Source organism: Amblyomma mixtum, chromosome 10 (assembly GCF_055824585.1).
Source record: "Amblyomma mixtum isolate Tamu chromosome 10, ASM5582458v1, whole genome shotgun sequence".
In the NCBI taxonomy this organism is placed as follows: Eukaryota; Metazoa; Arthropoda; class Arachnida; order Ixodida; family Ixodidae; genus Amblyomma; species Amblyomma mixtum.
Window position 1 is genome coordinate 23,429,722 of NC_143021.1, and position 10,389 is coordinate 23,440,110.

Here is a 10,389-nt window from a genome sequence, read left to right on the forward strand (position 1 = left end):
GTTATAGTATCGGGCATCGGTGTATTGCTGGTCCTTGATGTGCAAGCGGGCCAGCTGACGGGCCTGCTCTGCTTGCTCCACGAAGTGGCCAGCTTCAGGGGGAAGCTCTGCGTCGCTGTACGGCAGCATGGCGTCTAGCATCATGCGGACCTCTCTGCCATACACGAGACGGAACGGGGTGAACTGGGTGGTTTCCTGCGTCGCGGTATTATATGCGAAGGTGACGTACGGCAAGACCTCATCCCAGGTTTTGTGTTCAACGTCGACGTACATCGAGATCATGTCCGCCAATGTTTTGTTGAGCCGTTCCGTTAGACCATTGGTTTGGGGATGATACGCTGTTGTTGGTCGATGAGCAGTATGGCTAAGCGCTAAGATGTCACGTAGGAGTCGGGCTGTAAACGCCTTGCCGCGGTCAGTAATGATGGCCGATGGGGCGCCGTGTCTAAGCACGATGTCGTGCATAAAGAAGGGGGCAACTTCGGCGGCAGTACCTCGCGCAAGGGCCTTCGTTTCAGCGTAGCGGGTCAAGTAGTCTGTGGCGACTACGATCCACTTGTGGCCGGAAGACGAGAGAGGAAATGGTCCCAGGAGGTCCATGCCGACTTTGTCGAATGGTATTTGTGGCGGCTCGATGCACTGAAGCAGTCCAGGAGGCTTGAGCGCGGGTTTTTTTCGCCGCTGGCATTGCCGGCATGTCCGGACATAATGCTTAACACTTGAAGTTAGGTTGGGCCAGTAATAGTTCTGCCGGATTCGGGATAAGGTGCGGGTAACTCCAAGGTGGCCGGAAGTCGGTTCATCATGGCAGGCAAGGAGGACTTCATCCCGCAGATCAGACGGTATGACGAGCAGGTAAGTTGTCGGACTTGAAGGAGAGTTCTTTTTATAAAGCACCCCTCTCCGCAGGCAGAACGACGATAGTCCACGAGCTAGGTTTCGTGGTATTTCAGGGCACCCACCTTCGAGATGTTCGATGAGCAGACGGAGCTCGGCGTCGGCACGCTGTCTGGAAACGAGCTCAGATGGGCTGAGCGCTCCAAGAAAGCTATCATCGTCGGTGGTGTCTTGCGGAGGAGGTTCGACGGGAGCGCGTGACAAGGTATCAGCGTCGGTGTGTTTCCGGCCTGACTTGTAGGTGACGGTGAAATCGAATTCCTGCAGGCGTAATGCCCAACGTGCTAAGCGGCCGCAAGGGTCCTTTAAATTTTTCAGCCAGCACAGCGAGTGGTGGTCGGCGACGATACGAAACGGTCTGCCATAGAGGTATGGGCGGAACTTGGCGGCGGCCCAGACTACCGCTAAACATTCTTTTTCCGTGGTAGAGTAGTTCAACTCAGCACGCGACAGTGCGCGGCTGGCGTAGGCAATTACTTTGTCGACACCGTTTTGCCGCTGAACTAGAACGGCGCCAAGACCGACGTTGCTCGCATCCGTGTGCACCTCCGTATCGGCATCTTCGTCGAAATGTGCCAGGATGGGCGGTGATTGGAGTAGGCGTCGTAACTCGTCGAAGGCAGACTGTTGTTCGTTGCCCCAGGAAAATGATGTGTCATCACGGGTTAGGAGCGTCAGAGGGCTGGCGAGCTGGGCGAAGTTTCTAACGAAGCGGCGATAATAGGAGCACAGGCCTAGAAAACGACGGACTGCTTTTTTGTGGGAGGGGACCGGAAAGGCAGCAACGGCAGCAAGCTTCTCTGGGTCAGCGCGGATTCCGTCAGCACTAATGACGTGCCCGAGGAACTTCAATTCGGTGAACCCAAAGTGGCATTTTTCTGGTTTGAGGGAGAGGTTGGCGGATCGAACGGCTTTGAGGACAGTCCTGAGGCGGTGCAGATGTTCCGTGAACGTTGCGGAAAAAATGATGACATCGTCAAGATAAACAAGACAGGTCTGCCACTTCAAACCGGTGAGAACGGTGTCCATCATTCTTTGGAACGTGGCAGGAGCACAGCAGAGCCCGAATGGGAGGACGCGAAATTCGTACAGCCCGTCCGGTGTAATGAAGGCGGTTTTCTCACGGTCCCTCTCATCAACTTCTATCTGCCAATAACCACTTCTGAGGTCGACCGAAGAGAAGTACTTGGCTTGACGAAGTCGGTCGAGGGAGTCGTCGATACGCGGGAGCGGGTACACGTCTTTCTTGGTCACACTGTTCAGCTTCCTGTAGTCGACGCAGAACCGTAGTGTCCCGTCTTTCTTTTTCACGAGGACGACAGGAGACGACCACGGACTGCTTGACGGTTGGATGACGCCGTCTGTGAGCATCTCTTCGACCTGTGTTTGAATAGCATCTCGCTCACGAGGGGACACACGATAGGGCTGCTGATGGATGGGTCGGGCTCCTTCATGCGTGATAATGCGGTGTTTAACTATCGACGTTTGGCGCACTTTGGACGACGACGTGAAACACGCAGCAAACTCCCGCAAGAGGTCCTGGAGTTGCCTCTTTTCAGTGGGTGGAAGGCCAGGATTTATGTCTACGCTGGTGACCGCTTCGGCGTCAGCTCCAGGTCTGTCCTCCGCACAAGCAAAGCATTCGGCCACTTCCTGAACATGGTCAACGTAAGCGATGGCTGTGCCACGGAACAGATGTCGATGTTCATTGCAGAAGTTGGTGACAAGGACCTCTGTACAACCGTCATGAAAGGATCCAAGGCCCCGTGCCACCGCAACCCCCTTAGTGAGTACGAGGGAGACATTAGGCTCGATAACCCGGAGTCCCCTATGTGGCTCGTCGCAGGTAACTCTCGTGAAAATGCTGGCACGTGGTGGCACCGTAACGTTATCGTCGGCGACTCGCAGGGCGAACCGAGAACCCTGGTGCGCAGGTTCTTCTGTGGCCATTGCGGTAGAAAACGTCACCAAGCGGTTCGGGAGGTCTATGATCGCACCGTGCTCGCGAAGAAAGTCGATGCCAAGGATGACATCGCGAGAACATTCGCGGAGAACGAGAAAAGTGGCAACGAATGTGCAGCCTCGAACCGTAACCCGGGCCGCACACATGCCGAGTGGTGCGACAAGATGTCCGCCTGCCGTGCGTATGTCGGGACCGTCCCAGGGTGTCGTCACTTTTTTCAGGGCCGTCGCAAGCCGTCCGCTAAGGATAGAGTAATCTGCGCCCGTATCAACCAACGCGCTGACCTCCTTTGTGTCGACGAGAACAGGGATATCCAAGGAGACCCTGCCTTCAGCACGGCCCGTCGATGGCTGTTGTGGAGGATTCAGTCGGTGCGGCGGCGGAACCTGGTCGGCGACTGGGGTTGCGCTGTCGGAGCGATTCAAGCGGCGCGTTGGGGGAAACTCTTCGGCGATGCGGCGTTCGGCGTCGGGGCGATTGGGTCGGTGCGGCGGCGGAAGCGGGTCGGCGATTGGGGTTGCGGCATCGCGGCGATACGAAAGGCGCGTCGGGGAAAACTGTGCAGCGATGCGGCGTGCGACGTCGGGGCGAGTCAGTTGCTGCGGCGGTGGAAGCTTTGCGTCGGAACGGCGTTCGGCGGCCTCGCCTCCAAAGGCCGCCGGAGCTAGTTTTCCCGACGAGGGCTCGAGGAACCACGTTGTCCTGAGGCGAAACGGGACCCAGAGGGCGAAGACCGGCGTGGAGAGGGCGATCGCGACTCGCGGCGCGGAGGAGATGGTGAACTACGCTGGCGGGTGACATACTCGGCGATGTCTTGAGGGCGCTCTCCAGGGCGTGGACGGGGGCTGTCGACAGAAAAACCGCGTAGTCCCATTTCGCGATAGGGGCACCGCCGGTAGAGATGGCCGGCCTCACCACAGTGGTAGCAGAGCGGGCATTGATCCGGAGTGCGCCAGAGGTCAGTCTTCCGCGGTGCCTGGCGCCGATCCGCCCAGTAAGGAGTCGGCTGGGCAGAGTGCACCGCGACCAATGGTGCGGTGTAAGGCGAAGGCCCAGGAGATGGGGCCGCGCGGCGCACGACGTCCGCGTACGTGACTGGCTGGACAGGAGTCGGGTACGGCGCGGGATCGTATGGGGTCGGTTGCGGCGCCGGCACAGCTGCAGCGTCTTGTGCCCTGAGTGCCTGTCGGACTTCCTCGCGGATGACACTGGTGACGGAATCGACGCGAGGGGCAAATGTGGCTTGAAGGTGCTGCAGCTCCTCGCGGACCACGGAACGGATGAGTTCGCGAAGGGAGTCCGGATTCGTCCTGGGATCATGGTCGAACCGGTCCAACGTTGATAGAGTCGACGTTTGGCGCAGTTGCCGGTCGTACTGATGGGATCTTTGCTGCAGCAATTTCTCCATATGCACGGCGTCGGCCAGGAACTCCGCGACGGTGTTGGGCGGGTTCCGCACGAGGCCGGAAAAGAGCTGGTCTTTTACGCCGCGCATCAGGTGCCTCAGCTTTTTTTCTTCAGGCATGGCCGGATCGGCGCGATGGCAAAGACGCTTCACATCCTCGACGTACATGGCAACACCCTCATTGGGAAGCTGAATTCGAGAGGACAGTGCACGCTCTGCGCTCTCCCGGCGGTCGCTGTTAGCGTACGTACTCAGGAGCTGACGTCGAAAGTCCGGCCACGTAGAGAAAGTATTCTCATGGTTTTCGAACCACGTTCGTGCAGAGTCTTCAAGGCTGAAGTAAACGTTACGCAGCTTTGTAGCGTCGTCCCAGCAGTTAAAGGTCGCGACCCGTTCGTAGTGAGCCAACCAGTCTTCGGCATCTTCAAACAGGTCGCCGTGAAAGGGCTTAGGCGTGTGTGGAGTCTGAAGGGTGAGATAGGTGGGGCTGGCTGCAGGGACAGTCGTAGGCAGGGCGGGCAGTGGCGTCGCCATGAGTGGAGTGGTAGTTGAAGGCGCGCTGACAATAGGAAGGGCCTCGGGGGACAGGCCGCGGATCCTCCGGCTGGCACGATGGACAGGGGTGGTCACAAGAGGCGGACGCGTCGAGTCGTCCTCAGGAGTAGGGAGCATCGGCCGCACCTCCACCAGTGTCACGACCAGAGGAGCCGTGAAGGTAGACGTCAGAAAGAACCCAAGACCGGGAGCCTTCTTTTAATTATCGAGCCAGCTTCCACGACACAGAATAGAACAGTGCGCCACGAGAGCCCACCGCCGCCTCGTCGTCGTCTTCGACTCAGCGCGGAGGCCGCGCGGCGCGTTAAGCGCGTGGCAATATGAACAGATCTGGACCGTATGCGCCATAAAACTAAGACAAGCTTTCAAAATACAACAGCATGCGCATCCAATGACTAGCACAACCAAATCAGTCAGAACAGCAAAAGCTCAAACATACTGGATGACTCGAATACATGTTTCTATAGTAGTAATCTTGCAACTGCACTTTCAAATGAAATTAAGTGATGTTGGCATCAAGCAGTGAATATAATACTGAGCCCTGAATAATTGGAATGCATACATTCTAGGTGCGGCAGAGGAGCACGTTTGTACTCTATCTGTCCTCACTGTAGTGCCATTATAGTTGTACAATGTGTCACCTAATAGCCAAAGTTGAAAACACATATTTGGGATAAAAGGAAGTTTTGATGTACCAGAAAGAAATAATGCTTTCGTGTTATACACTGCTGAACTGAACGCAATCCTGCCAGCACTAAGCCACCGGATATGTACGCACCCGCCACAAAACAGGGAGCACCAAGTGTGGAAACGGATGGCTAAAGCACAAGGCTTACAACTAAGTGGCAGCAAAAACAACCCAAGGGGTGACTACAGTCTACATTCGCCAGCAACAGATGTAGAGCAGTATTGGAGAACTGGGTAATTAGGATTTAATCTGCAAGCAGAACGTGTTTCTCACCAGCTGCAGACTTCCAAAAGTATGCATTAAAATGCTTTTACATGAACGTCCCAAAGGTGTCGTAAATATTGCAAAAGACACCACATAACTGGAAAACATCGATATCACAGTATTGAAAAACACAGCATCAACAGACAATTATTGACGGTTACAAACATCAGTACCTGCAAGAAGATTGCACGGTTTAAAGGACTCAACCATAAAACATGTCGGCATCCACGATATAGACTACTGAAAATAGAAGTACATTCACAAATGTAACTATGCACAATGCTAAACAAAATGTTCCGCAATGAACGCCCCAGTGGCTTTAAAAGTCTCTGTGATGCACAGCAGGAGACAATGGAAGCAATGGGTTTGTTAGGACGTATATTTTGTATACAAAAGAGGATATCAGCAATAGAAAGTAAGGAAAATGCAGAGGACTCCTGTTAACACAAGTGCTGATTACAGAAATTATCTGACTGCGTAAGCATTGTTAACAGGAAATAATTTTTCAGAAAGAATCAAGACAGCCACCTGGCAGTGGTGGAATCGAAACGCATGACTGTGCTTGTTGCATGCAGTACTAGGCCAACTGAAATAAGGTGGTGGCTGCGTTGCCTTCCACCTCGTGGCTCAGCGCCATATGTAACAAGTGCAGGCCATGGGTCTGGATCTCACCAAAACCTCTTGGTTGTTCTTTCTACTTTGTGCTAAATCATCTCTATCTAAATGATCATGCAACTAACTGCATCTCATCAACACGGACATGAAATACATTCCTCTATGCTTTATTTGCTTAACTCTTTGCTGCATTCTTGTGCATATTTAAATACTAAGCAGTTTGTTTCAAACATTCACCAAGAACATTGCACTTATGCCAAAAAATTGTCTGACAGTTCTGTACAGAAAATGTTACAAATATATATTGGGCCTGACGCTGGTAGAGTCTGCGCTCCTTAGCTTTATCCTGTGCCACTGCTGCCGGTCCTGGCACTGCTTCATTCATTACGAACCCTCTCCCTGTCTTGGGCCCCCGTAAGCCATCATGTGACCAAAATACCGATCACACCGTCTAGTTTCACGGCGCACCGGCTGCAGCGGTGCATGCTGGTAGGTGTAGTTATCCGGTCACTCCAACCGCACGGTTGGCATATGCGTCGCGCGTCCGGACGATTTTTAATTCGTGTACAGCTATCCTGCAATAGGAGGGCTCACCTGTCGCATTCCTGGGTGCTACAACAACAGTGCAAGGGACAAAGGCCTCGGGTTTTATGTCTCTCCTAACGACCTAAAACCCCGAAAGACGTGGTTTCAGCGGATAAACAGGGCCGGACAGACTGGCAGATAAGACAGCCTTTTACGATGTATGAAGCCTTTTCCCAAGTAAATTGTGCAGCTTCTTGTATCTGAATGCAAAACCAGTAGTTGAATAATTCAAAGAATATAATGTTTGGGCCCCTGTGCTTTCGTATGCCTATTCCGGAACGGATCAACTATCGTTAGCGTGGTTGTACCTGCTCGCCGATGTTTCTTGCTGAAGGCCCCGCGTTTCTTTCCTTCATTATCATTGCGTGCTTTTATTACAAGTAGATATCTTTTAGATCTGAACGTGGGTTACGTTGCTTCATTTACACCACTGTTAGGAAACACGCATGCATAAGGAGAAGGTAAGCTCATTGACGAGTTTACAGCGGCGACACAAATAAGTGGGACTGCGCAGTTACGACGCACTAAGCCTTTCGCATTTCTTTTCATGGTGCTTCTAGATGTATGGTAAAAAAGAGGGCACAGTTGTCCATGACTTCGTCTTGAATGACTCCAGAGTCGTCTGTTCTTGTTACCAAGCGCCGCGGTACCAGCGCGTACAAGAAACGCGAATGGCGGAGCGGGTAAACGCAGCACTTCTTGATTTTTTTATCGCATGGCACAGCCAGGCGTTACATTTGCTAGCAACGTAATATGCTAGCTTCACGGCACCCATGGCAACAGCTTAGTAGGGACATCATGGCCCAAATTCAGGTGAACTTTCACGGATTATCCCAGGGTCTAGCGGTATCTCTATACTTCGCCTTTACTTCCTCGATGTTGTTAGCTGCCATAAGCACGCGATCGATTTCATTGCAACTATTTAGCTTAGTGTCTGCGACAGCTGTAGATCATATGCATTTGTGGTTTTGAAAAAAAAGTCAAAATTAAATGCACCATATTGGCACCATCCAGATGCTCTTGATCAATATGTACTTTTAATCTAGAAAAAGTGTTACTGTAGTAGCGCAGTGAAGGCATACGGCTTGAGAATACCAAAATGCATAAAGTACAGTGCATTAGCCCTGGCCGTGCTTTGCATTATGATAGCTGTAATGCTGAAACTCTCTCTACCCAAGTTTTCAAACTTCGTGCCAACCACGGGACACGGAGTATGCAGTGCCCATTTCAAAGGGGGCAAATAGACTAACATGCTCCATGTTCCCGCAATTTTCCTCCTGAGACAGCAAAAGGTGAGGAAGAGGTGACCGCTGACAAGAAATGAGGTTAAATAAGCATAAGGAGGAGAGAAAAATAGCATGTCATGCTTACGTATACTTCATTTCTATTTTTGGGATAGTTTGACACAAGTAGATGGCTAGATTAATTGTACTGTTGCATAACAAGAGGGGGTATTTAGTACATTTGAACTCATGTGAAGCAATAAAAAATATGTGTGCAAAGCTTCACCTGCAACTGCATCGCAAACATTAAAACATTTCATAGGTTACTAAAACAGATCGGTTTCTTATGCTTTATTTTCACCTTCCAGCCTGAAGTTCCCACCACCTCAACATTGCCTACCGAACAACGCGGGCAGGAAGTCTCCGTCTTTGACAGCAGCAGCAATGACAGCGACTGTAATTCAGAGCCTGAAGCGGGCATACTCCTGTACCACTCGTACAGCAGCGAAAAATTAAGATTTGACGAGCTTGCCAAGGAATTTTCTGAACAAAAGCACATCGTGACAGAGATCTTGGAGCAACCTGAAGTAGCAAATGCACAAGTGGCAGAGCTAAAGCGTCAGCTAGAACGAAGTCGGCTTAATCATGCTGAAACAAAAAAGTTGTGGGACCATCTACAGCAGAACAGGTGCTTGAGACTCGAACTGTCATCCATGCAGAAAAAAACACTTGTAAGGCTGAAGCTGCTCAGAATATGGAAAACACGTGTGAAGAGCTTGTAAGGGATGAGAAAAAGCTTCGCTGTTATACAGGCTTCACGTCCAGCTAGAATTTGGAGGTTTTTGTCTTTTTTGGAGCCAGATGCGAGACGTCTTCACTTCTGGCAGGTGAAAGAAACCAGCAGTAAGGACAGAAAGTTCCCCCTGCCGTTGAAGACCCAGCTTTTGTTTGTCGTGACGCGGCTACGGCTTGGTCTTGATGGCCTTGACCTTGCATACAGGTAAGCTGTAAACATTTAAAGCTTGGAACATTTTTATTTGGCACTAAGAGCCATTTATGCTTAACTTTTGTTTGGTTAATTTTTCCATCTGTTTATGATGAAATTTGTTGCAAAACACTTTGTATGAACCCACTGTGCAGAGTTAACAGGCAAATCCGACCAGCCTTTTTGATTTATGCCATGACTTCGGTGCATCTTGATTGACAGTGCAGAACCCAATACGATTGTCACTCTTGCTTACATCCACATACAGAGTATGCGTGTAGGATGCTGTGAACAATCTAGCCAAAATGTGCAGTTTAACATGTTTTGCCAGAAGGACAGCTTCAGTATACGCAGTACCTCCTCATACAGTAGTACCTCACTATAGACACTTTGATTCTCGAGTAAAAATGTCCAAAAGTTAATCACCTTAAATTCTTCAACCACATTGGGATGAACCGCTCTTCAGTGCATGACGGCATTAGTTGCTTATGCTTTTTAAAACTACCAGCTGAATGCCTTAGAGTATAGTGTAGTAGAGTGTATTCCAAATTGGAATTTTCAGCTCAAAGTTAATCATCCTTGTTGTTCTTTAACATCATGCAACCTGATTTTTTAATAAAACAGGGGCTGCCCGGCCAGTGAGCACTATTGGTAATGTGTTAGGTCTAAACAATACGATATCGATCTTTTAGCAAAACATTTTGTCCCTGTAGGTGCTAGCAGTCCATGAGATGTCCGATGACTTCAAGGGACCATGATGTTCTTTTTATAGACATTAATATTCTAGGAAATATTTGTAGATTTAAGTGGGAATCACGTTGGCAGGAGAGCCACATCATACTCGTACGTGTGCCAACAATAAATTAAAGAAATTACCATTACGAAGTGCTGCTTTTGTTAACGATTACTTCCATTGATTGCCGCAAGGAATTCAGAAGCTAAGCTAAGGGTACATGTTACATTTCTACTCATCCTTTGTTATAGTGCCAGCCTCTCCAACTAAAGTTGTTTAAATATCTCCGTTATGAAATCTTTCAACTAACTGCAACAGTAGCTTCCTCTTCTCACTTATTTTGTTTTCTAGGAGCTGGAAATTAATGAAGTTTACATTTTGATAAATGATGTTTCATTAACAGGTATAATGTGTCTAAAACCACAGTCTCAAGGATCTGGGCAACATGGTTGGATTTTTCGGACAATAGGCTTTGC

General features: G+C 50.4%; 1 pseudogene; it reads left to right on the plus strand.

Annotated features, from left to right (window-relative positions):
* Positions 1-7,418: 7,418 nt before the first annotated feature.
* Positions 7,419-9,199, plus strand: LOC149325357 (uncharacterized; annotated as a pseudogene).
* The last annotated feature ends 1,190 nt before the right edge of the window (positions 9,200-10,389 follow it).